This window comes from Nipponia nippon, unplaced genomic scaffold (assembly GCF_047370975.1).
Source record: "Nipponia nippon isolate SJK-2023a ecotype South Korea unplaced genomic scaffold, ASM4737097v1 scaffold_3, whole genome shotgun sequence".
NCBI lineage: Eukaryota > Metazoa > Chordata > Aves > Pelecaniformes > Threskiornithidae > Nipponia > Nipponia nippon.
The window spans coordinates 79,620,283-79,646,176 of NW_028262347.1; the positions used below are offsets into that span (position 1 = coordinate 79,620,283).

At 41.1% G+C, this 25,894-nt stretch overlaps 1 long non-coding RNA gene across 1 annotated transcript; it reads left to right on the forward strand.

Annotated features, from left to right (window-relative positions):
• The first annotated feature begins 3,735 nt into the window (after window positions 1–3,735).
• On the forward strand, window positions 3,736–25,634 carry LOC148054718 (uncharacterized). Its single transcript, XR_015706271.1, has 4 exons — window positions 3,736–5,170; window positions 5,270–5,511; window positions 6,217–6,315; window positions 25,269–25,634. It is a non-coding gene; the product is annotated as an uncharacterized LOC148054718 (long non-coding RNA).
• Window positions 25,635–25,894: the final 260 nt, after the last annotated feature.

Genomic DNA, 25,894 nt, shown 5'->3' on the forward strand with positions numbered 1-25,894 from the left:
TTTATACTGGGAGAGAATCCAAAAATGCAGTAAGACTGTAGCTGGCATGCCAGTCTGTGCTGGTACAGATTCAACATGACACGGTGCATATTGCTAAACAAGAGTGGCGCTTATGGTTGCAGAGAGAGAGCTGGTGCTCATCAGGAAAGAAAAAATGCCTGCCTTCCCTTGTGCTTGGAGAGATTCCCCACACAGGGCCTGGTCCCAGGATTGTGCTCATACTGGGGGACAAATATTAAATGAGAACAAAATAAAACGTTAGCAGAAGTCATCTGTGGTAAAACAACATGCACCATTCAGAGAATCAGAGGTCTGAGCATATTGCTAATTACCGTGAATGTGATTGTGCACAGCAGTTACCTAGAGATGGAGTAGCTAAAACCTGTTTGGGCTTGGAGGGGTTTTTGTAACTAACGCTATGCGGTTCGCACAATATGAATGCATACCAGTTCTGGGAATAACAGGTACCAGGATTACTGATGAAATAAAATCATTTTTGTCATGAAACACAACAGCAAATCAAAGGTGGGAAGGGAGGAAGGGTACAGAATTGGATTAAAACTGCAAAAGGGACTGGTAAAAGCAGGGCGGTGGTTATACAAACTGGAATTTGACCAGGACCCCATGGTTAAACTACATATGCTTAGGAAAAAGACAAAACAAACCAACCAAAAAACCCAACAGGAATACCAACAAATTATCATCCAAGCAGGAAGATGCTGCCTCTTGCACTGAATTCACTTTTCCAGCAGGCAGGCAGATGGGCAGAAGCAGTCCAGCTGTGAGTCCAACAAGTGCTTTCGCACGGCAGGAGTGCGGGAAGCAGCTCCCCGCATGTGCTGCGTCACTGCAGGCGGAGCAGAACGACGTCAAACTGCTACAAGAGCTACAGGCACCAAGAAGTGTTTGTATCTTCAAGTCTCTCTCTGCATGAGAGGTGTTTGCTCTGCTGAGCTTCTCCCCTGTCGCTCTCTGCGTTTGGTCTGAATTACTACGTTAATTAATACTCTTAATGGAGGTGCAAGAGCTGAAGCTCACCTAGGTGCCTACAGGGGCCAGCCAATAACAGAATGCACCAAGTTGTGCCCCACTTCCCCACTCTCTGGTAATGTCTGGAAGGTTTTTGAAGCAAAAAGAATGGCAACCAACTTCACAAAAATTTACTAGGAAAAAATCCAAACAATTTGCTCTTGAGATTCAGAGACTTCACAAGGATGTTAGCTCTAAGGAGGCAACAACCTGTCTGGCTGCACCCAGGAAATCCTGCTGATGGCTTTGATTTTACACAGGTACAACTTGGGGGGGGGGGGGGAGTGGAGGTGTTGCTCACACTGGAAAAGGCTGTTCAGCTACATCAGCTTAAGGAGCTTAAGGATCAGCTTAAGGAGTGTGTCTGCTCATATCCCCTCTCTTAGAGCCCCCAGCCCAGCTGGGCCTTTGGTACAATTGCACTGACATGAAGGTGGGCATGCCTCTTCTTGGCAGAGAGGGATTTCCCCTAGGACCACCCAGGATATGCTCCAGGGCCATGATTAAATGCAACCTCAGCTGACTTCCATTGTGCTTGAACCCAAAGTTGTGTTCAGGTTTGGGCTGTAGCACAGCCCCGCCACTTTATCTATCTATCTATCTATCTATCTATCTATCTATCTATCTATCTATCTATCTATCTCATAGATACACCTGCCTGCAGTGACACTGAAGCGCATAATCGTGTCTGCCTGGCTTATTCTTGTGCATTGCTGGAGTTTCACAGAGGCAACATCAAGGAAGCAAATATGGGCTCCCACTAAAAAGCCTCCGGCACTGGGCTTTGCAGAACTGGGAGAGCTGTGAGCAGCTGAGCTGCAGACATCTTTGTTGCTGCCATGCAGATGCAAGAAGTGGAATCAGTGGGAAAAAGTAAAGCTTAGCCCAGTCCTAAGAGCAGCACACCAAACTGGAATGACAGGAGTAATAACATTTTAAAGCTATATTGGCATGGCTCTGATCTGTGTGGCTTAAAACCATCCTTGAAGGTATCCAGGTATTAACTTCCATTACAAGAACTATGGGAGATGGGAGCCTTGGAAGATGTCTGTGAGGATCTGGGATTCAGTGGCTTGGATACCCAAATCTCACCAAAAAAATCAGTGCCAGCACTGCTTAACAGAGCAAGACAAAGACATCAAAAAACCTAGGCCAAAATACCCACTAATTTTCAAATAGATCTGTGTTCCTAAGTCACTTTGGCACTTTTAATTGTTTTACAATTAACAGTAATGATTACCAGTCATGCTAAGCATTTGATGGTATAAAGGCTTTTGTCTGGTTGTGGAATACAGTTCATGCCTAGTCTCCAGCACAAATCAAAACCATATGAGTAACCAGGTTAAGAGACAACCAAGTTGTGACTAAGTTCCCTGATGTGGCTTATGTTTGTATTCCAGCCAGGGCCTGGGGCTCTTACTTGAGGTTTTCCCTGTCCAGCTTGCATATGCAAAAGTAAACAATAATATTTCCATCCTCGAGGAGCCCAAGTGAGATTTTTATAATGCAAACAAAGGCCTTAGTGTGTTAAAAAGGTCTCTCAATCAGCTGAAAGTGTGCAGCAGTTTACATATTAGTATATGTTTTTAATTAACACTTGGAAGAGAGCGAGAAACACTTGATGTGCTTAAAACTAACGTGAATAAAAGTACCTTTCTTACATGTTTCTCAATGTAAACATCTAAACTAAAAATAATTCCTGGTAAGGTAAACTGTCATTTACCTTTTGTGAAAAATGGCAGCTTAATCCTTCCTTTACACAGCAAGACAGGTCTTGCGAACATCTTGCTTTCAGTGATGAGAACATCTCACATTTTATGGAACTGTTAAGAGTAAAACACAGTTTGCAGCACTGCAGGGTCTGGGAGGTTTCAACCTAATCTCGGTCTTCACAGTCCTTCCTGAGCAGATTATTCCCATGTGGACACATACACGCTCCTCTCTCTGGATTTAACCTGAATTTAGTACTGTCTCTCTTGCATCTGTTAAAAAGCTACCCTGCGAGCTTGACAAATGGTGTTGCAGCAGTGACTATTTGAAAATCAGATGGGGAATCCCATAGGTCCTATTTTTATTTAGGCTTGGCTTGCTGGCTCGTTCCAGTGACCTTCGCTGAGGTTAGGCATATGATACGCATGGCTACAATATAAAAACTTTTTTTCCTCTAAAGTTTCAACATGTCCAAAACTTTGCTTATATTTTCTTTTTCTCTCCCTTTTTTTGCTGTTTACCACAGGTAAAGTAAAATGATTGATGGCCCAGGATTTAATGATTTACCTTTTATTTCCCCATCTTATCAAAACTGAGAGTCTGAGTTTGGCTATTTGAATGGACAAATTGGTTTCCATTTCGTTCCCCTTTGCAATTCAGCAGATTTTTCCAAAGCCTAGGAAGTTTTAACTGTAGCAAAAAGAAACCTTATAAATACATTACATTTCAGACATTCATCATATTGCACTAGCTGACAGACAAAGGAAAAAGTGATCATTCCCAAATTTTATTAAAATTCGAGGAAAACAAGAATTAGGAAAATCTCCCTCAGAAAGTTTCCACACTTGAGAAGATTTTTCATGCTACAGCAAAGAGATTGTATTATGGTGGTATATCTGTAGCTCAAGCTATTCCAAAATTTCTAACGGAGGAGCTACATCTACATTAGTTTGGATAAGTATGTGAACACACAATAGGAAACCGTTGTTGCTCGCAGAAAGCTAAAACAGCTACAAAAAGAAACCACCCTCAGCGGATGATGGTGTATTCCTGCCTGCAGCCACTTGAACCACGCTCAGCGTCTGCAGCTGGAAGACAAGATGTGGTTTGACTGTATGTGAGCCAAAACACGTGGTGACTTCGTTTTTACAGATGATGCCAAGTGGAGGTAAACACCTCAGTGCACACGACGTGAGTGGCATCTTTGCTCCAACCTGCCGATACACAAACCTGCAGCTGTAGGTCACATTCGTTAGGTTATTTCCCCCAAAGGTAGTATGGTGCACTTTCTCCCAAAAAAATATTTAAAACGTTTTTATCACTGTCCGAGCCTGGAGAACCCTAGGAACTCTTACTTTTTTGTGCTTGGGGTTAATTGCAGACCATGCTTTTAATCATCAGAAACACGGAGGATGTGTTACTCATTAGATAGTTGCAGTTTCTACCTTAATTCAGATAGCCTGATGGCTGAGGGAGGGAGAGGAGCGGGAGCCCTGGAGGGGCCCAGGCTGGCAGGGGACACGTGCTGGCAGAGGGCTCGGAGTTTGGGGCACAGCTCTCCATAACGGGGAAGAGGGCAGGGGCGAGCCCTTCCCTTGCAGCACAGGAGGGAAAGGCTGTTCCCCCCTGGCCCAGTAAGGAAGCACGGAGGCAGGTGGGCTCCTGACCTCAGCCCGAGGGAGGCCGGGGTCCGGTGGCTGCCATGCGGCAGGCAGGGGCCAGGCTGCTGCCGCCATCCCAGCCTCGGCCCCCACTTCTCCCAGCTAAAGCTTCGCTGCACTGATTTACGACTCCCTCTGAGTGCCTGGGATGGAGTTATAGCCCCTTGTATTACACGGTGCCTTCTCTGTTATTCTTACTGCACGCCACAGATTTATGACGGCTTTTAAGCCAGGCAGCACGTAAAGAAATATGATCTTAACAAAATATAGAAGGGACCAAAGGAGGTCAGAGTGTGGGAGCTGAACACTATACAGTGATCCAGGATTTCCTTTTATTTACTGCTCACACCTTTTCAATCTCAAGTGGATTTCAGCTGTCTCAGGCAGCCCTACCCCAATGGCTGGGGAGGACTCTCTAATCCAGTGAGCCGAGACGCTTCGCCATCAGCGGATGTCTTTTATTATGATTTAGCACACGTAGGAAATCCCAAAATACCATTGGTGAATTAAATGAATTTTAGGCCTAGAGTGCCAGAAAGACGCATAGCAGCAGGGTAGGTAGGAATCCCACATTCATCTGAACAGGCTTTCTATCTCATGCCATCTCCGACTGTGGCAGGGACCTATGCTTTTCTAGGTTAATGATGTGCTGCAGAGCTCCTCTGCTTTTGGTGCTGAAGGAGGACAATTTGTGAGTCTTTCACAGAGAAGCGAAGCAAAAGCTATACCTGATTTCATCAATATGATGGTGTGCCGTGGAAAGCAATGCTGTAAGTAATTCTACTTTATAGCATTATTCACATATATTCATCAATTATTCCAAAACTGTAGCGCATGGGAAAAACACAGGCACTGCCCTTGCTCTGCAGATGGATAACGTGAGACCTTGCAGCACACACAGGATGACACGAGCACAGGGGCAGAGCTGCACAGAGTCACCTGCGGGACCACGGCCTGCATTAAACACCCTACATCAAGATGCAAAGCGAAACAGCTGGCAAGAGGGAGGAAAGCTGTAATTACAGCCAACAAATGACTCCTGAGCCAACACCTACTGCTGAGGCCCTGGTCTTGAAACAGAAGCCAGGAACAGGAGCTTTTTCCCTCCTAGGTGGGTGCCGTAATCTCCTCCAGCTACAGTATCATTCCCTTCCTTAATAAGACAAGCCCTGGTGTGCTCCCTTTCACTCAGATTTATTATCGTTATTTCTCTATCTGAAGAAAGAAATTTGTTTCCCTTCTGGTTACAGCCTAGGGCTATAGCAAGGCTCCCATGGCATGCGGTTTTTGGTGGGTGGTTTTTTTTGTTTCTTTTTTTTGAAAGGCACCCAACAGTCCAAATAATAGTTCACCTGCTCTTCTAAACTTCCAGAGCAGCATACTCTCCAGTTCTCCAGCTGCTTAATGCTGGTCACGCCATAAGCCCTTTCTAAAGCAAGGAGAGCTAAAACAGGTCATGCCTTGGATTACTCTTTGGTAATTTCACTGGCCACATCTGAAGCACATTTTCTTTGGAAGTCTGGACTCTCATGAGATGTAAGATAGACATCAGAACTGACGGTCAACGCAAAAGTGCCTCCCTGGGGTCTTCTGCAGACACATTTGTTTACCTGAGTCCAGAGGTGACTCAGGTTTATAAAGTTAGCAGCACCTCTTTAGTTTTCAACACAGAATATCTTTAAAGACAAGTAAACCAGTTATTGGAGTTTTCAACACAGAATATCTTTAAAGACAAGTAAACCAGTTATTGGAAATAATTTGCATGAGGTTTGTTACACTGCTCAGTTACCCACCACCGCTGCCATTTCTTCCCCAGGTGTAGCGCCTCAAAGCCTGGGGCTTTTCTCTATAAGGTCACAGCTGTGGATCTTCTTCTGAGGTACATGGTCTCCTCCAAAATGGCATCCAAAGAGGGGTGAGTGATGTAACTTTACCAGAAGGGGAGATGCGTGCCTTCCCACTAACCTTGGGATCCTCCTGTTCCCCAGCTCTTTATTTTCCAACTGATTACTGAATTTCTCATGCTTGTTTCCTCACAGTATGTGCTGTTTATGATGAAATGAAAAATAATCTTTTTGAAACATTAACACTACAGTATGTGTTTAAGTGTAATATCTAAATCAGTCCTTGTGTATTTTGAATATGCTGTATCACTAATGACATATGGTAAGACCTCGTAAAATATGAACATGCTACCTCCTTTTTTTTTTTTTTAATGTTGTTTTGATGACTTACCTCATCAGAAGATCCTATGTATTTGCTAAGTGGTTGTCCTCAGCTTAGTCTTTGACTATTGATGATGTGGAGAAAGTGAGCAGGGAACAACTGCGTCCTGCCTCATGCAGTAAAAGGGAATGGCAGATTCAAAATGATCGAAGAGAGATGCTTTTCCCCAAGCTATTATGGTTAAACAGCGGAGATCTTTTCTGTTGAGCACACCATGGTGCCCTTGGCAGCTCAAAGAGCAGTGAGAGGTGTACATGGATGACCACAGCAGATGTAGCACTCCTGTCTCAGGCAAGGATGGATCCTTGGAAGGACAGAGTCTAATTTTATGAAGGGACTTTTTCACTTAAGTTTAAAAGTTGTGAAAGGCTTTTCTTATGATAGGAGCACTGGCTTGAAAGGGTTTTGGCAAGAAGCTACCACAGTACTAACTTGCTTTCATTTAGATGGTTTTCCCTTTGATATGCTTGTTTTGCAACAGTGACTTGGCTTGAAAAGAAGATTGTGGAGATAAACATGGGGAAGATAAATCTCACAGCTGCTGTATTTGTGTGGGTCCCCCCACTTCGGACAGGGGTAGACTTCCAGCTGAAAGCAGTCTTGAGTAGGCAGCAGACTTTGCTAGGGGTGAAAGTTAGTCATTTTTGCGTTACGTTTCAGTACCTTTATAATGTAACGTACTTGGCTTATGCAAGAGACATGAAGATGTTCCTCAGATTCTGTTCTTCCTGTCAGGAGCCTTTTGCCCTTGCGCTTGATTTGTGCGCTCAATTATAACCACTCCAGTGGGACACATAACTCGGATTTTACGATAGAATGAAAGTATAAAGTCATAGCTTAAACTGTATTGCACTTCTTGCTGGGCTGTGCTGTGCGTATTTAAATAAAGAAAGGTCAAAATACTGCACCACCACAGAAAGGGGCACATGATGTCTTTATCTGTAAAACAGGGATAATGCTGTGTGCTTATATACCAAGACTTACTGTAAGTTTAAGGGCACGAAACCCGAAGTTTTTATTTAGCATGGCTAGGATATGTTGTAACAACTGTCAGATACTGGTTAACTCTCGAACAGTAGCTGAAGGGACTGAACATTTTATGCTTGCTGTCGCTTTACACTTAACAGTTTCAGATGAATGCAGCCTCTTGTTTCCTACGCAACCGAAGGTTCAAATGTAGAGAGTACTGCTGATAAAGTAATAACAGAAATTACTGGTCAGTTCTAAACTTTGAAAATGTTCGTTCTTCTTTTGGTGGCAAATCTAGATCCAGGTTCTATATGTGGAAAAAAACCCCAAAAATTCCTAAATATAGCTTTAGTTTTCTACTTTATAGCTACAAGCAGAAAATGCCCATGAATCAATAATGAAGGGCTGTAAACACTCTTCTGGCTCTATAGCGTACTTAATCTCAACCAGGGGCTGTAGTAAACCACAATTCCCTAGCTGCAATAAATGCTGCAGACTCCAGAGCCAAGCAAAAAGTTTAATTAAAAGCAAACTGATATATATAAATCTGCTGATGCAATCTCTCACTCTTGCATCTGAAATATATATAGGCCTCTTCCTGGAGACACTGGATGATTTAGACTTCAATTTCACTTAAGAAGCCTCTCAACTAATACTATCCAGCAAGTGTCTGTGCACACACTACATGAAGACTTTCTGTTAACTAAATGCATTGATCTCCCATTGCTTTACATGCCTAGTGTATCAGCTGTTGAGTTATTTGCCTAATTTAAGAAACTCGGCAATATTTTCCTGTGCTCTAAATAGCCAGGCATCTCTGAACTTTTAGGAGGAACTACATTTGGTGGTTAATGGGTACGACAGCATTAGTGCAATAGATCATATTTTGGCTATAAGTAAGCTTGGCAACTTTGAGGAAATGTCTCACTGGTGGTTTAGCACCAGACAAGCTCTGCTCATGTTAGCAACGTTTGACAAGCTGTTCTATAAACATTTAATGAAATGTAGTTTCTTGTTGATTTGTGTCCTAAGTCTACACACTTCAGCCTGGACTCGCCCCTTCTCCCTCCATACCCCCATGCACTGTAGCTGTTTGCTGGACATGACGCTGCATGCCTCGTAGTTGATTTACAGAAAAGTCTGGGTTAGATGGGACCTCTAGAGACCATCTAGTCCAAACTGCTGTTTAAAGCAGTGCCTTAGATTAGGTTATCCAGGCCATTGTCAAGCAAAGTCTTGAATATTTCCATCAAGAAAGGTCCCAACACTTCTCTGGGAAGCCTATTGCAAAGCTCAGTTGTTCTGTGGCTGAAGAATTTTTTTTTTTCTTACATCCAGAAAGAATTTCCCCTAAAGCAACTTGGGTCCATGGCCTCTTGTCCTGCCGCCAGGAATCATTTTGAAAAGAGTACCTCCATCTTCTCTCCAACTACCTTCTTTGGGTGTTAGAGACACTGACTAGGTCCATCCTGAGCCTCTTCTCTAGGCTGAACAAATCCACTTCCTTTAGCCTTTCTTCATATGCCAGGTTCTCCAACCCTCTAATCGTCTCGGCGGCCCTCCAACGGGCCCTCTCCAGTTTTTCAATGTCTTTCAATATCTTGAGCTCAGGGGCCAAAAGTGGACGTTAAATTCCAGGTGTAGCCTAAGAAGTCCTGAATAGAGTTAAGTGTACATCGTCTGGCCTAATTAGTATGTTCATGCAGACACTGGCGGTTTGTGTGACTTTGGACCAAAAATATTTTGGTGCTGATTTTTCTGAACCTGGAACAGAAGGAGAATTATAATTCTTATGGGAATAATACAAGGCTTAGTTGTTTTTGCTTTCTCAGAAAATAAAAATACTTTTTCCTCAGAAAATAAAAATACGTAAAAAGTATCTGTGACGCTAATGAGTTCTGGCCTAAAATATATTAAAGCAATATTCCAGAGGCAAAACAGCTTCTGACACAATATGAAATAAACGGTTCCAACTAGCTCTCAAAAATTAGAGGTCATGTATATTGGGGACCAAATCACAATGCCTTATATCTTTGAGCAAAAATTAATCTAATCATCTCATTTTATTTGTAGTGGTCTTTGTTGCCTTACATCCATGTGGTGTTTTGGCTGGTGTGCGTTCTATTGATGCATTGCTAAACAAAAGTGAACTATAAAGTTTTCATAGCCAAAACTTTTCTTGTGTTCTTGAGGAGACGCAGTAATGTATTTGGTGCCAATATGTACCCGGCTGGATCAATAAAGATAAATCTTGCATTCATGGATGTATTAGGAGACCTCCAGAAGATTATTGAATTAGGGATATCCTAATCAGCTATTGTTAAACCGACAGAGACAACTGCATTTTGCAAGGGGAGGTTCTTAAACAGAACAAAAAACCCCACAAAATAAACCACCTAGAGTTTCTGTTCATTAACTGAGGCTCTGTTTACTGCAGTAGTGATCACACAAACCAAAGCAACCAAAAATACAGCCCGCAGTTAAAAGATTTGTCTTTACCTGTGCTTCAAGTTTGTGTTCATGTGGAATAGTAAAATTCCAAATGTGTGGAATAAAAGAATAAGACTTCATCTTAAAACATCTAAAACTCAGTTTTGAAATACAGAATGAATTTCTTTCTGTACAAAAACAAGTTCAGAACCATAGATGAACTCACTCCTGTTGCAAGATACTAATAGGAAGATGAGACCTCAAAAAACCCAAACAAAAGCAAACCAAAAAAAATCCTGAATAGCAGTTATTTCATCAAAACATAGGCTTTAAAGCAAATTTTGCCTTTTTCATCTTACTTATTTTGCCTGTTTCATCTTATTTGTGGCAGTTGTGCTGCCATGAGTAGGGTGACATGGAGAGTAAAGCGGGGGGAAATGAGTTCAAACCATATCCTAAGAAATACCAATATTCAAAGCACAGTAATACACACAGTAAAATACCAAATTTAATGGAAATTTATGGGAGAAAATTCTACCTGTCTCACACGCCTTCTGATTGAATAATAGAATCAATGTACCAAAGTCTATTTATTTATTTATTTATTTTTAAGTTTGTATTATCTAACATAGACTAACTATATAACAGGTGTTCTGAAAAGCAGGATAAGGTCTGGATATGCACTAATGGATTGATGTTCATAATTAATGCCCTGAAATGTGTCTAGCCTGATGCTAAATCAAATGTTTAGTGGGCTAAAAGTACTGCAAGCCAAGATAAGGTTGAAACCCAGTATGATGATACTTGCCCATTTTCTCCTAAAGGAGGAGGGAATCCTGAAAATGGAAAATTAGAAGCAGGAGGAAGGGAGGATGTAGGGAGTGACTCAACAAGTGACAAAAATGCGACTGAGATTGCATATGTGCAATGTGATCAGGTTGGAAAAATAATTAGTTGAGCTGGGAGGCAAAATGAACCTGTAGTAGAAGTTGGCTTAGTCAGGAGATAAAAATCTGATGCTGGAGAGAGTCTGAAGCTGAGCCTGATCAATCCAATTTGAGTTTTTCAGAATGCAAATTCCTCCTGCTCAACAGGACATCATCTAGTGAACGGAGTATACATTAGCTTAAAATAACTCCATTTGAATTGGTCTTCAAACTGAGAGTTTGTTTCAAACAATATCTGAACTCTTGAGTGTGTGAGATTCTGCAAGCCAAGCGAGAGCCAGAAGGATCTCCTGCAATTCAATATTCAGCAGCTGTTGAAGCTTTTAAGTTCCTAATGTGCAAGAGGGAGTCATGGAAAAAAGAGTCAGGGGAAAAGAGGTTTTAGAAGCACTGTTATTGACTTGCAGGTGTGAAAGTCCACTGAAGATTGAAGCAGATATGGGGGAACTGTCAGAGAGGACTTGGAGAGAAACACAGAAGCTGCTGAGAAAGATAATATTTCAACACTGTCAAAATTGTCAGTGTGTATATTTAAGATGGCAAGGATAAAAAATTAAATGCTGGATTAATATAACACATCAAGTTGAAATAAACTGAAGAGAGGCTGGAGAAAGATCAGACTAGGGCATCAGTGATCACAGCAGGGATGTGGAAGTGTTTATCTACAGGTGCACTAGAAATATAAAATGAAGACTTCAACTTCCAATCATTGAGAATCTGGGTTAGAGCTTCAGCTGCTAGACTCATCTGAGATTCTGGGAGATGCACGTGAAGGTCCCTGGCAAAAGACAGAAACTGAGACACCTAAAATATTAGGAAATTTTATTTAAGAAAATCCATAAAGAAGCAGTGGAAATTATAAAAGAAAAGCATTGAAACTTCAGTTACGGCTTGCAAACCCCCGATATGAATCTGTCTTAACATCTTCCTTCCTTGCTTCATACTTACTTAACATATTTTCCATGTACAATAGTGCCTTTATATGAAGTTTCAACTCTTCTGCAGCAAGCATTACTGACTTAATATAAGGCTGCTCTCTGAAAGAAGAGTTGCTTTCCCTTTTGGCACTTCTAAATATTTCTGTTTCAAATTTGTGCTCCTTTCCCCCCAAGATCTGAGTTGCAGAGCTGCTTCCTTCAGTCCCCGGTGGAGGCCTATTTGTATTGGCTTTGATGTAAGCAGTAAGCTGCTTGGTTTAATTTTAACTTTTCAGGGGAAGAGTTTATTCACAAATGAATTACACAGCATGAAATCTTAAAAGCTGCAGTTAGATGCTCATGGAAAAAATGCATAATGAGTTTGGTTGGGAAAAACATTACGGAACTGATGTTCTTGTCTAAAAAGACAATGTGCTTTCACGGAGAGCGGGCAAGATGGAAAAGACAGGCTTCGACACCAACAAGTAAAGGGCTGCAGAGTGATATTTAATGTGCTCGTTAGGTGAACTGCATGTGCAGACTGAAATGAGAAATGCTGCACAGGTAGAACCAAAATTCCTGATTTCCAAATAACACGTCCAGAACGTAGTCTGCTGAACTGGCCACCTTGCTTTTGGGATGTTTAGCAATGCTCTGCACAGTAGCAAGATATTGAATACCTCGTAAGCATTACAGTTCATTTTTGTCATATCTTTTAACTCTCTGGGGTCATTTGTTTAGTACCAAAAATGTGCATCGTATTTTAGAGCAGTAATAAATCGTTCTGCTTGAGGCTGGGTAGCTCCCACAAGCAGTGTGTCTTTGATCCTTAGGAAGCCACAAACCTCACTGAAACTTGGAGACATCACAGCTCCTTTCATCCATTTTGTTCAATGAAAGCTGAAATAGTAGATGCTACTACAACAGTTGCAAATCAGCACGGCCATACTGGGCTATGTTGTGAGCTGAAGCCTCAAAAAGAGATCTCCTGACTTTGAAAGCAGATGTGGGAGCCAGGCGCTCTTTTGGGGGAGCTGGATGTGTCCAAGATAAAAGCCAGAAGCAGAAGTGCAAGCAGAGAGGTGTTTTTGGGAAAACAGCACTTTGAGTACATTCTTTGGAAATAAACAGGATTATATAAAAGAAATTACATAAAGGTTGTAACATCATCAGTTAGTCTTCCCAATGGAAACAACATGCAAGACATGGAAAGATGATTAACTGCTGGGGCTAAAGAATAAACTCTGACAGTCTCTCAAAAACCAAAAAGATCAAAATAATCTTAAATAAGAGCTGGATGTTTTCTAAAAAGATTTAAAGTAACAGCAGGTAGCTTCCCAAGATGAGCTTACAGGTGACATAGAATTGAGGAGATAAAACCTTTGGGGCAGCTACACAGCGTCTGGGCAAATTAGGAAGCCCAGCTGCAATGCTGCCAGCTCAGAAAAACACGACGGATAGATAAAGGCACCAGCCAGCTGGCTGCCACTGATCAGAAAATGTCCCAAGAAGTACGGAAGAATAAAAAAGCTCGACTGCCTTGGCTCATACCAGCAGAGAGGAACGGCAGCAGCAAGGAACTTGCAAAAGGAAATTAAAAGATTGTCTAGAAGTTAAAAGCTGTCAAGATTCCTTGATGTGGAGCCATGGGTCCTTCCAGTATTTCAAATTTTCTTTTACTTTGGATACAGATGCTAGTGTTTATAGACCCAAAAATGAGTGCCATAAGAGAGAGTGGAAGGTTATTACTATGAAAGTCTAAATTTCCTAGGGACACAGCATCCGTCAAGACTCTGCAGAATGATTCTGCTGCTCTTGGTTTCGGAACAATAAACTCAAATAGGCCTAAAACATAAGGAGTTGGGGTGGGAATAGGAAGGATGGAAGCTTTACCTTATAATAACTAGAAAAGGAAAATACTAGCTGTAGAGAAAATGTCTTATTTCAGCACATAGGTAAAAACCTTCCCTGAAGTTCTAAGCACAGCCTCGCTATCAGCCAGATCTTCTCCATAAAGGAAAATTCACCAGCAGTTCGAGTACTGCAGGTGTATGAAAAACATCACCAACTTTATATTGGGCGATTATTTCAAAATCGTTTCATAAAGACACTGTAATTAAGCTCATCAATGCTCTAAATGCCTGGGATGAGTAGGAGTACCAATGCCAGATAAAATCTAAGAAGAACAATGGAGATGTTGCATTTCTGTACTTGCAAAACCCAGCCCTGACCCACCAGGAGAAGCTTCCGTAGCTGGTCACTACGTACAATTTTTTTACTCTCTCTTATAGGGTGTAGAGCAATAGGTGATGATGTATTAGGTTTCATTAGAGGCATTTGTGAAGAGAAATCACATTGGGCCTGAATCTAACAATGAAAAATAGCATAATGTCTCCATGGGTCACAAGAAAACGTGGAAGCAAGTACGATATATGGAAGCAGCAATAATGTGTTAGCTTTTTCTGGGAGGTCTACGAAGACATGTAAAATACAGTAATGCAAACAAGGACAGTATCATTAATTTGCTTAATAGACACCACAAAGCAACACAAGATAAGCAAACAAGAGAGCTTGATGTGGTGCAAGGAGGGAGATTTCACAGCCTCTGTGGTAAGAATAAGTCTCAAATTGTGGTGGGCTTTTTTGTGAAAAGCTATGCTTGGAGGAGGTTCTCAGAAGTGACTAAATCGAAGCATTAGGAAATAAGTCCATTAAGAAAAAAATTTTGTTTTGTGATTATAGAACAGGGTTAGTAATCTATTGCAATGAGCTACAGGGGGTGGGGAAGCAATCTGCGTGCCCAGGAATCGGCCTTCAGAAGAGCGTGCGGGCTGCGAGGAGGGGTGGGTTTCTGCCGGAGGAGCTGGAGCCGTGGTCTGACCGAGGCGTGAGGGGCTGGCGATTTTGCCAGACCGCGCAAGGGGAAACCTGTGGTGTGGGCATGTGGCAGAAGGGCTACTTACCTTTTGGTCCCATTTAAGATTTTGAGGACTTCAGTGAGACAGGTATGATGCCGACCACAGGCTGGCCAAGCACACATGTATGTGCTTTACCCACCATGAAGATGTTTGGGTCTGCCAGTGACACGAGAGCTTGCAACCCTCTGGACTCCCAGCCCTCAGTAGATGCCGTCACCTCTACTTACTGTGTGCTGCATTGCCTCTCTACACGCCCCCCCCCAAAAAAAAAAAAAAAAAAAAAGAACCAAATACGCCTGCAGCTGCAAGGGTTTCTCAATTTTATCCTGCCACTGACGCACAAGGAACATCCTCATCAGCCATAAATCATGCTCAAACTAATATAAATATTTGTTAATCTAGGGCCCTTTTAAAGCTGTCTTACAGCTTTACCTGTAATTCTCATTAGGCAACACTGCAGCTTGTATCTGCAATAACATCTAAACCAGTCATTTTTCTGGAACATCTGCACTCAGCTGGAGGAGGAGGGAGGGAGATGTGCAGTCTTACTGATGTAACTATGCAGCTAAAACACATTTCTGCCTCTGAAAGTTAGAGAAACAACAGTCCTCTGCCAGCCTGTGACCTCTGGATTGCTGGGTATGGACTTTATCATGTGGAGCAGTCAGCTACAAATTAGTAGAGAAAAAAATATTCATTGTCCTGTGAACCATGTTATCCACAGACTTACGCCATTATTTCTTTCTTCAACTACTTTTCTGGTTCACTTCCAGTTCAGCTCCGCCTCGGCATAATCCCAGCCAGGCTGAATATGAATTTCAGCTGAACCAAAATCTCTGCTGGTTCAATGCATCTTTCTTGTTGTGATACGTGTATTATCTAGGAATCAGAATGCAATTAAGATTGATGAGTATGAAGATTTTCTGAATTTTGTGGCTCTCATAGTTGTATCTGTTCCAGCCTCTAAGTCTTCACAGCTAGTGGAGCAAGAATGAGGGATGATCAGAATATGTATTTTATGTAAGCAAGATATAACATCAGAAAGACACTAAACAACCCCTGCAAGCACCATTTACAAATACGGGAGACATACATTACCAATATCAGAGGCCTATATAGAGACAAAACAAGAGCAGACACTATCAACTTTGGGTGTTTTGAAGCCAAACTGCTCCCATATGGACTGAAGCTCTGTGACCCGAACCTCCCTCTGCTGAGATCAGAATTCATTTTGAAATTCCAAGATGAGATGAACCCCAATTTCAACTTACAAAAAATAAATATAGTTTTTCAACCACCATCCTGTCATGTCAACAAAACTGGGAACAAATTACCAGTTACTAAAGCACGTAATGACGTGTCTTTTTAATGGAAGAGGCCAACTTGTGTTTGCCCAAGGATCATTATACAACTGTGCAGCACTAGCCTATATATGATTTGAACACTATATTACTAAATGAAATAGTTTTGAAATGCTCACTTTTCATATGCATGTTTTGCTGCAAGGTGAAAGGAGCTGTAATGTTGATTTCCTCTCAGCTGTCTCTCAGTTTCCCGTATGTATACATATACACGTATGTACATATATACATAGGCAAGTTCATAGGAACATGTTCATATGTTCATAGGAATATTTGTTCATAGTGGAGCATAAATTCTTGGTACGTTAATGAAATGCCCAAGTTGTTACAACCTATAGATATATAAATTTAACCACCAAGTCTAAAGCAGAGAATCTCTTCCCCATAACATTACTTGGCCTTTAACTCTAATTGCAAAGTTAGTGAATAAATTCTCACAAATACGGTGGTGAAAAGGTAGCTGTTATTACTACTGTTATTAATATGCTCTTTCTTATACAGTGGCACAAAGCAGAAAGAATTTGGTTTAATTGACCTGTATTACAGGTGTTACAGCACAGAGAGATCTGATCCAAAATTCTCCTTTTGCCCCCTCTCCTCCATCCTTTGGACCTTTAAACCTTTCTGCATACAGTAATATTTAGCCAAGACTATGATTTTGTACTGTCATCTGACTTCTGGATCGCCTATACTATTTACACAGTAAGCATCTCGGTGGACTGAGAAACAAATAGCCAACAGTGTCACAATATTTTTGGTGTAAATCGTTACGTGGCGCGTTGCTGTTACTTTGGGAGGACTGCAGAGTATTTTGGACTTAGGTAAATTACAACCATGAACTTTTTGTATGCCAACTAAAACAGCACAAAAATATATTCCCTCCGCGCCTAGCAGTTGCAAGGCTTTCACAAGAGAAAACACAGTGATCTAACTATAAATAGCAACTTAACTAAAATTAGATAGAACTGGCAGGCTCTCGTCTATGAAGGGGAGCACTGTTAATATGCTCATCAGGTACTGGAAGGGCTCCAAATCTGACAAGGCATGCTACGGCGCAAACTTTCTGTGCCTGGAAAAATGAGCAGAAATGGCTGAATGAATAGGGCTGGGGATGTTTTCATAACTGGATAATAATATCAGAGACTGCCTGACGATGCTGATTAAATTTAAAGTGGGTACTGCAAGTAGGGATATTTCTCCATATTCCTTATTGCTTTGCTTTGTTTGTGCTAACAGAAAATGCCATTAAATCTAATGAATAAAGAAAGAAATGTGGAAAATCATTTAGGGGAAAATACCGAGATACTCAGTAAAGTCAAACCAAGCTGGGTAACAGTATAAATTTAAAGCATGTAACTGCTTTTGGATGTTTTCATTCAGAAATGGTTAAGGCTTCTCTACACTCCTACATGGTGAAGTTCCTGAACAGTGAATAAAAATATGAACTGATGGTACACCGGGTACTCGGTACTAATCTGCTGCCTCTTCCCCTGCTATGGAAACACCAAAAATGCTATTTGGCTTTCTCCCGTTCAAAATAGACCCTATAGCATAGAAAGTGCCATTATGGTCACAAAATGGTAGAGAAACTTCAACTGCACAGATGATATACGCTGACCTTCTTTCTACACATAGCACCACTGAAATACAATCACTTCTGCACCTGCTATCAATCAGCCTACACTTCCATATATAGCTTGTTTTTCCCTAAAAAAATTAAGTTACCTCATAGAAAGACACCTTGAGGGCACGCTGTATTTCCACAAGGGAAGTCAGAGCAAAGGAGCTGATGAATTATGAATTTACACCAAGCTTATTATACAGTGTCTCTCCCATGTTGATAAACCATTAGTTCACTTCAGTTTAATTCACTTTGAGCGTGAATTAAGTTAAGGTAATTATGGCCAGCTGACTCCTAAATGAGCGTCCATAGAGAAATTATATATGCTCGAGTTATATTCACTTTAAATTTACATCTTTTTTTGTTAATTTACTTTGACATGAATTGGTGTTGTCAATTGAGCGTTGGTGGGTAAGGGAAGAGCAAATGACGTCATCTACCTGGACTTGTGCAAAGCATTTGATACTGTCCTGCACGACATCCTTGTCTCTAAATTGGAGAGGCATGGATTTGCTGGATGGACCACTCAGTGCATAAGGAATTGGCTGGATGGTCGCACCCAAAGAGTTGCAGTCAATGGCTTGATGTCCAGGTGGAGACCAGTGACGAGTGGCGTTCCTCAGGGGTCGGTATCGGGACCAGCGCTGTTTAACATCTTTGTCGGCGACACGGACAGTGGGATTGAGTACACCCTCAGCAAGTTTGCTGACAACACCAAGCTGTGCGGTGCGGTCGATGCACTGGAAGGAAGGGATGCCATCCAGAGGGACCGTGACAGGCTGGAGAGGTGGGCCCGTGCGAACCTCATGAAGCTCGACAAGGCCAAGAGCAAGGTCCTGCGCATGGGTCGGGGCAATCCCAAGCACAAATACAGGCTGGGCAGAGAATGGGTTGAGAGCAGCCCTGAGGAGAAGGACTTGGGGGTGTTGGTTGATGAGAAGCTCAACATGACCCAGCAATGTGCGCTTGCAGCCCAGAAAGCCGACCGTATCCTGGGCTGCATCAAAAGATGCATGGCCAGCAGGTCGAGGGAGGTGATTCTCCCCCTCTATTCCACTCTTGTGAGACCACACCTGGAGCACCGCATTCAGTTCTGGGGCCCCCAACACAAGAAGGACATGGACCTGTTGGAGCGAGTCCAGAGGAGGGCCACAAAGATGATCAGAGGGCTGGAGCACCTCTCCTATGAAGACAGGCTGAAAGAGTTGGTTTTTTTCAGCCTGGAGAAGAGAAGTCTCAGGAGATCTTACAGCAGCCTTCCAATTCCTTCCAGAAAGCTGGAGGGGGACTTTTTACTAGGGCACATAGTGATAGGACAAGGGATGATGGCTTTAAACTGAAAAAGGGTAGATTTAGATTAGATATAAGGAAGAAATTCTTCACTATGGGGGTGGTGAGGCACTGGAGCAGGTTGCCCAGAGAAGCTGTGGATGCCCCATCCCTGGAAGTCTTCAAGGCCAGGTTGGACAGGGCTTTGAGCAACCTGGTCTAGTGGAAGGTGTCCTTGCCCATAGCAGAGGGGTGGGAACCAGATGATCTTTAAGGTCCCTTCCAACCCAAACCATTCTATGATTCTATGACAACTTGTGTAGGACAAGACATTGGGTATCTTGGGCTGATGCCAAAGCACCTTGAAGATAAAGAAGGAGATTTTGAACTAGTCTCAACAGACAGAAGAAAAATCTGATTCTCAGAGGCTTCTAGATCAAAAATATTACAGAAATTTTTCAATTAAATAGTAAACATAAATGGCTCAAATATAAAAGCATGTTTAAATATAACTATGATAATTTAATATTTTTTTAATGAGAAACATTAAAATTAAACAATATAGTACTTGGTCTATGCCCTTCTCAGATCAGTGCTTGTCAGCCATAAGGAAAACACAAATTTACCCCTATTATGTCCCAATTAATCTGATCATTTAAATGGGCTAAAATATTTGCTATCACAGCTGTTTTTACAGAAATCATATCTTCATATAGCTGTATCGACTTGGTTTTAATGTGCAAAATTATTTGAGTTGTATGTAATTTCATTTTCATTCTGGCTTCAGGAAATAAGTGTAAGTTGTTCTAACTCCAACTCAAAAAATAATAACCCTTTGAAACTGATATTGCTCCAGTCCTCCTGCAGATTTGCCGCTGTCACGTTAAAAAGACCGTATCAGTGGTCTGAAGGCTTCGCAAAGCTGTAGTGAAAAGTAGGTTTAACCTTAGCTTGCAGATAATGTTTTTGGCTTAGGAGAAAGTTTGTGTAAACTAGTGCTTTGAAATTTAATCCTATGGGGGTTAAAAACAAGACTGTTGTTTCTCATGGAGGGGATTTAATATTTGGATTAACCACTTGATTAGAAAGGTTATGACCTTTGTTTATGGAATAGCTTCTGTATTTTTAGCCCAATAGGAATGAAAGCTTTGATGTACAGAGTGCTGATAGTGAAGTATGTATTTTCACTGGGGAAATGTTAGGTGTCAGTTGAGGAGAAGGAATGAAGTCTAAGGAGGATCCCAGTGCGCTTGTTGAATAACCGTGGGTGCATGGAGAGGAAACAACCAAAGCGACAAACTTACCAAAAACTTCCTATATGAAGATATAAAACCTGTTAGACTATTGCTGTATTTCTTTTGGAAAACCTCTTTTTGGAAGACCACATGCAAGCTTCTTAAACATAGTCATAAATGCTGAAGATTCAAGGAAAAAAGTTTCAGAAGCAAAAATATCCTGGATTCTGAACTGGGATTTCGATAGAAAAGATAATTAAACAAAAACTAACAAAGCAACTAATGAAAGTTCAGGCCCCGCTTCAAAATTCCAGCTTACTCTCGAACCACTTTTTTCCCCCCTTTCCAGCTCCCTCACTTCTTCCACATGAAGTATGCTTTAGTCACTCCTGAGATAGCTGCCGCTAGGGGTCAGGTGTTTATCATGCTCTTTAGTATCATTCATAACCATTAGTGCTGTACAGTTGGAAAGTATCACTGCAAACTGCCTAAAATTATTCTCTTTCTTGTTTTTTTATATGTAGATATAAATACAAATTAGAAATCAGAGCAAAGGTGAATTGTGAATTTACACTGAGCTTATGCGTTCTTTAGAAATCAGAACACTTAAAAGTTAATTAGAAGTTTGTGTAAGAAATTTGTAGTTTGTAGTGTGCTATGTACAAAGATGAAATTTCCCAACACACAAAGAAGCGTTCATTGATTTGAGTTATTGCTGTACCAAAAATAATAGAGAAGCGATGAGAGTTTGCACGTGAGTAACGGTGATGAAAATAATTGTTAGATGCGGGATTTGTACTTTCTGAATTGTGTACAGCAGTTTTTTTACAGTAATTTGTACCAGCCCAAAGTAGGTGAATATGCTTGGTGATGGATACTCCTGTCCTTTGCATTTAGACTGGGTTCTGGTAGGTGAACAGTGAGATGAAGCGGACCTAGCAACGTAGACCCCTCAGTCTGACTTAAACCAAAATTGCCAGAGGGATATTGGATTCAAAGAAATCAAGCCCTCACAAATTACGTAAAAAGTGGCGACTCAATAATCAAAAGCAACACAGATTAGTGTTTGCCTAGCGACGGGGCGTCTTACCACTGCAAAAGCGAGTAGGCAGCTGGGCAGGCAGCACGAGCATAGGAACAAATCAGCTACTTCAAAATGAGGGATGCTGGAGAAGTACCGTTCAGCATAGGGCTGAAAACAAAGGACACGGAGCTAAAGGAACTAGGGGAGAGGAGGTGGCCAGGTGATGTCCCCATCACACAAAATGCATGGGGAATCAGGTTTTGTTTGTTTTCCGGCACGCATACAATGTGTGTCCATATAGAAATAGTTCTACTAAAGTCAGTCCTTCATTTTTCCAGCTTTCTTCCAAGCTCTTTATTAACCACACAATCAGTAATACTACCTTGTATAAAAATACAAAGAACGTAAAAAGTTTATTGGGTTTGGTCTTTCCCAATGAATGCCGTGAATATTCATATAGACTAACACGAGTAGAATAATCATTCCAGGTCCAAGTATATCATCTTTTCACAGATCGCGAACACGTATATATTTTTATATAGGATCATAACACAATGATTTGCTGAGCATATCAATTGCTCCGAAGTGCCTAAGGAAAAAATCAAGAACTTAATTTGTTAAAATAAGATGTTATTTAAATCAATTAACTAAACCAGCACGAGGCGGTGACATCACTGCAATTGTATCTAGCTCTGCAGACTCCACCTATGCTATTGCGCTCCCAACACCAGGTCTCCATAGGAATACTCATTAAAAGATCTTATGGTGATGCCATCTATAGGCCAATGGCACGCGATAGCCTGCGCAACAGGTATTTAATTTAGTAAGCAGCCTTACAGTCACTTGGAAACACACGCAGGCTACATCCAGCTGATTAATGGTGTTTCTTAAAGGGCCAAAACAGCTCAGCAAAACGAGAGAAACTCCTCACTTAACCTTCTCTTTCATGAAACTATTTTCATGACGTGCCCCTGTTCCACAGATCTAAGCAAGAGTAGGTTGTTTTGCTTTTTATAGAAGAGGTAAAAAATCGTCTTTGCTATCCTTCCCTTGTTAAATAAAACAGTTGGGATCAGTATTTTGTCAGAAACCATTCATTAGTAAAAAAGGGGCTCTAGGCTACCTGGATGCAGCCCTTTGGGTGTGTGCTAATCAGCCCCAAGCATCGCTGCCATTCCAGCACTTTAAACTTCTGGTTTTGCTAGCTAGCTTTTCACTGCAGACACTTTTCCCCAGGAAAATCTGGAGAGAATCCAGCTTCTCTTTAAAATGTATTCCACCTGATATGCAGAATATCTCGTGTAAACTGCATAGAGACTATCTTCAAAGCCTGCTCTTTCTTTCACTACGTCTTTCAGAATGCAGTAAATTCTCTTACAACGATTTCTGTGATGGGAACAGCAATCATTATATATGTCCTGGAGCACAGCCTTTTATTCATTGTCATCACTATGTTTTAAAAATATTTCCCAGGTGTGTTTGAAATACATAATTTGAATTTGTGATGCACTCTGTACCTCCATGCAAAATTGCAGGGGACCTTCGGTGCAAGGTTTTAGAATCCTGCCAGCCTGAGGGATGATCGCTGAAAAACTCAGAGTGCCGATTCAAAATTTCTGAGAGATGCAACTTTATTATCAATTAGATAAACACAATAATTGATTAAATACCTGGCAGCCAACTTTTAAAGGGCCTTACTCTCTTCTCAAGGCAGTTTCCCTCTTCTCTTTCCTAGACTTTCTCCTAATTTGTGTTCATTTTGATCAATAGAGAATCAAGCTCCAGAACAACGAAAGACATGTTGAAATTACTGTGGGAAGTCGTAGGCCAGAAACGAAAACAAACCTTTATCTTTTTCAAGATCATAATTCCAAAAATTGCACTTTTCTTTTCAGAAATGCAGGCTACTTCAGAACCTATTTGTAAACCCATTATGTGTGGTTTTTTTAAAACCTTCATCACAGCACCTGACTAACCTCAGGGCTGCTCTAGAGCTTAGGGGAGCTCTGCGATACATTTTTCAGGTCACCAGTAGTTAAAAAGTAAACCTGTAATCACGCTGTTAGCCGTCGTGACACAAGGGAACATACAGAAGCAGGAGTCCATTTCCCTTGGCCGCTCAAGTCTCTTCTAAATTACCTGATTATATTTTAAAACTTGCTTTTCACTCAGTAAAAGGATTCCTGTAACTTCACTAGTGTTTTACGCTGAGGAAAAAAGCGTTATAAGAGCATAGCTCTGCAAAAAGATAAGGTCCACAGTGCCTATTTGATTCAATACTGCATCTATAAGAAAGTCTGGCTTTTCTTTTTGAACTTTACATGGAACTACACATTTAAGAGAAACAATACAGTGAATATTCAGAGAGCCTTGATAATCACCAAATCTCTGCAATCAGGGAGCTTTAGAGACAGCCGTAAAATCAACAATATTCACAGGTGAACTGTGAAATTTGTTAGAGATTTTAAGCCTTTTTCATTTTAAAAAAAAAAAGCCACCTGGAGATGGTCATTCCTGGAGTTACAATCCCAGAAAGGAATATAAGAGTGATTTTTACATTGCAGAAATTGAGTCAAGACATCAAATTCACATGGCTCCAGCTTCAGGGTCTAAATATGGGGAGACTGTATCCTAAATTTCTTTGTGTTGGGCCATGTCAGTCTCCCCTCTCTTCAGGAGACAGATACGCTCAATTGTTCTTCTATGGGTTACGATTCAGGGACGCGCACCATAGGCTCGTAACATCTTTCAGGATCTGGCCCAATATGAAGAACTGCAGACAGTATCAGAGATGGATTGCTGCTTTCTCTGCTACAAAATTCTCTTCAATGATTTCAGAAGAAGGAATAAAAATCACAAAACTTTTAGTACCCGTCAAATGGTTTAGGAATAAGGAAGAAGTGTGGTGCTACAAGTGTATTTGGGGTTTTGAGGGGCTGGGGTTTGTCGGTGGGGATTTTTGGTAGTAGAAGTAGGTCTTTTTGTCCTTGTTCAAAGGACAAATGGATATTCTTATAAGCAGCAGAACGGAAAAAGGGTGCCAGTTGTTTTATGTCCAGGTTTTTTCTAGTCTCTCCACCTTGTTTTTAACATGGCTTGATGCAATGTAATCACCGGTACAAAAGTCTGCAGTTACTCAATGTCCGTTTACTTCATGCAAATATTTTTGTTATGATAGAATCATTATTTTAGAGGATGGAATAATTGTCCTGTTACTATTTTAAACCAGCTGCTGGTAATATGAAACTATTCACAGAGTACTGTAGAATACTACTTTATGGTTTGCTAAAACTGGATTTAGGGTTTACTTTAGTGGTTTTGATGGCTAAGTTGCTCAGATTCTGCTATCTGTGCCATAAAGCTTTGTCTGCTTCTCAGAACGTCCTCAGAAGAGGGACTACAACGTTTGATCCTATCAGAGAGCAATTTAAACAGAAAATGTTTCTTTTTTAGGTTTAAATAATTTCCAAGGGAGGTATTCTTTGTTATTTGTAGAGACAAAATTTTATTTGGAATAAAAAAATATTAGTTTAAGGGAAATAACCTATTTGTGTTCTTGTAATACTGTAAAATGAATGCAAGGAGAAATATTTTTAAATGAGAGAAAACTGGTTCTATTAAATCTGAAAGTCATGGTGTGCTTCCCAGCAAATCTGAATATAATTTTGGTAGGTAGGCACTCGTCTTCATTTTGTGCAGTCAGTGCTTGCAGAACAGTCATGTAAATACATTCAGTGTTAAAAAGTCATTCTAAAATGTCACCTGTTATATCAAGCTCCCACTAATTTGTCATCAGGCCTGAAATCTGTGCAATACCTACTGTGCATGGTTTTTAATATTTTTTTAAAATAGTAAATTTTCCTAGCTTCAGAAGCACCGTGGTATATCCTGAACTGTTATAGCAAGAAATGCTTATCCTCATGGACAACTGTTCCGTTTGTTTCTCAACAGTACCAGCATCTTCTCTGTATCCAAGCAGAACAGCAGTAAGGAAGAGAAAGTCACTTTTCTTTCTGTATGATGGAATTGGCAAAAAGCCACCTCGTTTATGGTGCCAGGACAAGGAAACTAGTAATAATGCAGAGAAGAATATGAAAGAACTGCAGTTGTTACACTGCAGTTAAACCCAGTCCACGCACGACAAACTGAACTGGAAAGAGGCATACCTAGAAGTTGAGTTTCTGAAAAGCAGCAGAAGGTAAAGCTGAGTGAATATCAGGTAAAGAGAAGCTATACGTCCTAATTAATAGAGCATTCATAGCTCCTGTTTTGTGCAGCTGATAGGCGCTGTGGAGAGTACGGCAATGACAGCAGTGTGTTACAATACAGTTTCTTTCGGTGTGCTATAGATGTAATTTCCATTTGTCCTGTAGGGCTGAAAAAGGTGTGCTTACGGACCCGTTGGGGCTTCAGGGTGCACCATCTCATGTGGGGTCTGAGGATGAGTTTTGCCTGAGGTTAAAACAAAAGGTTTGTTTGGTTTGGGGTTTTTTTTAATTATTCCATACGTACAGTCCTTGTAAAAGCTGCAGTAGCTAAATTCACTTTGACTAATATTTAGAGGAATGGCTTGAACA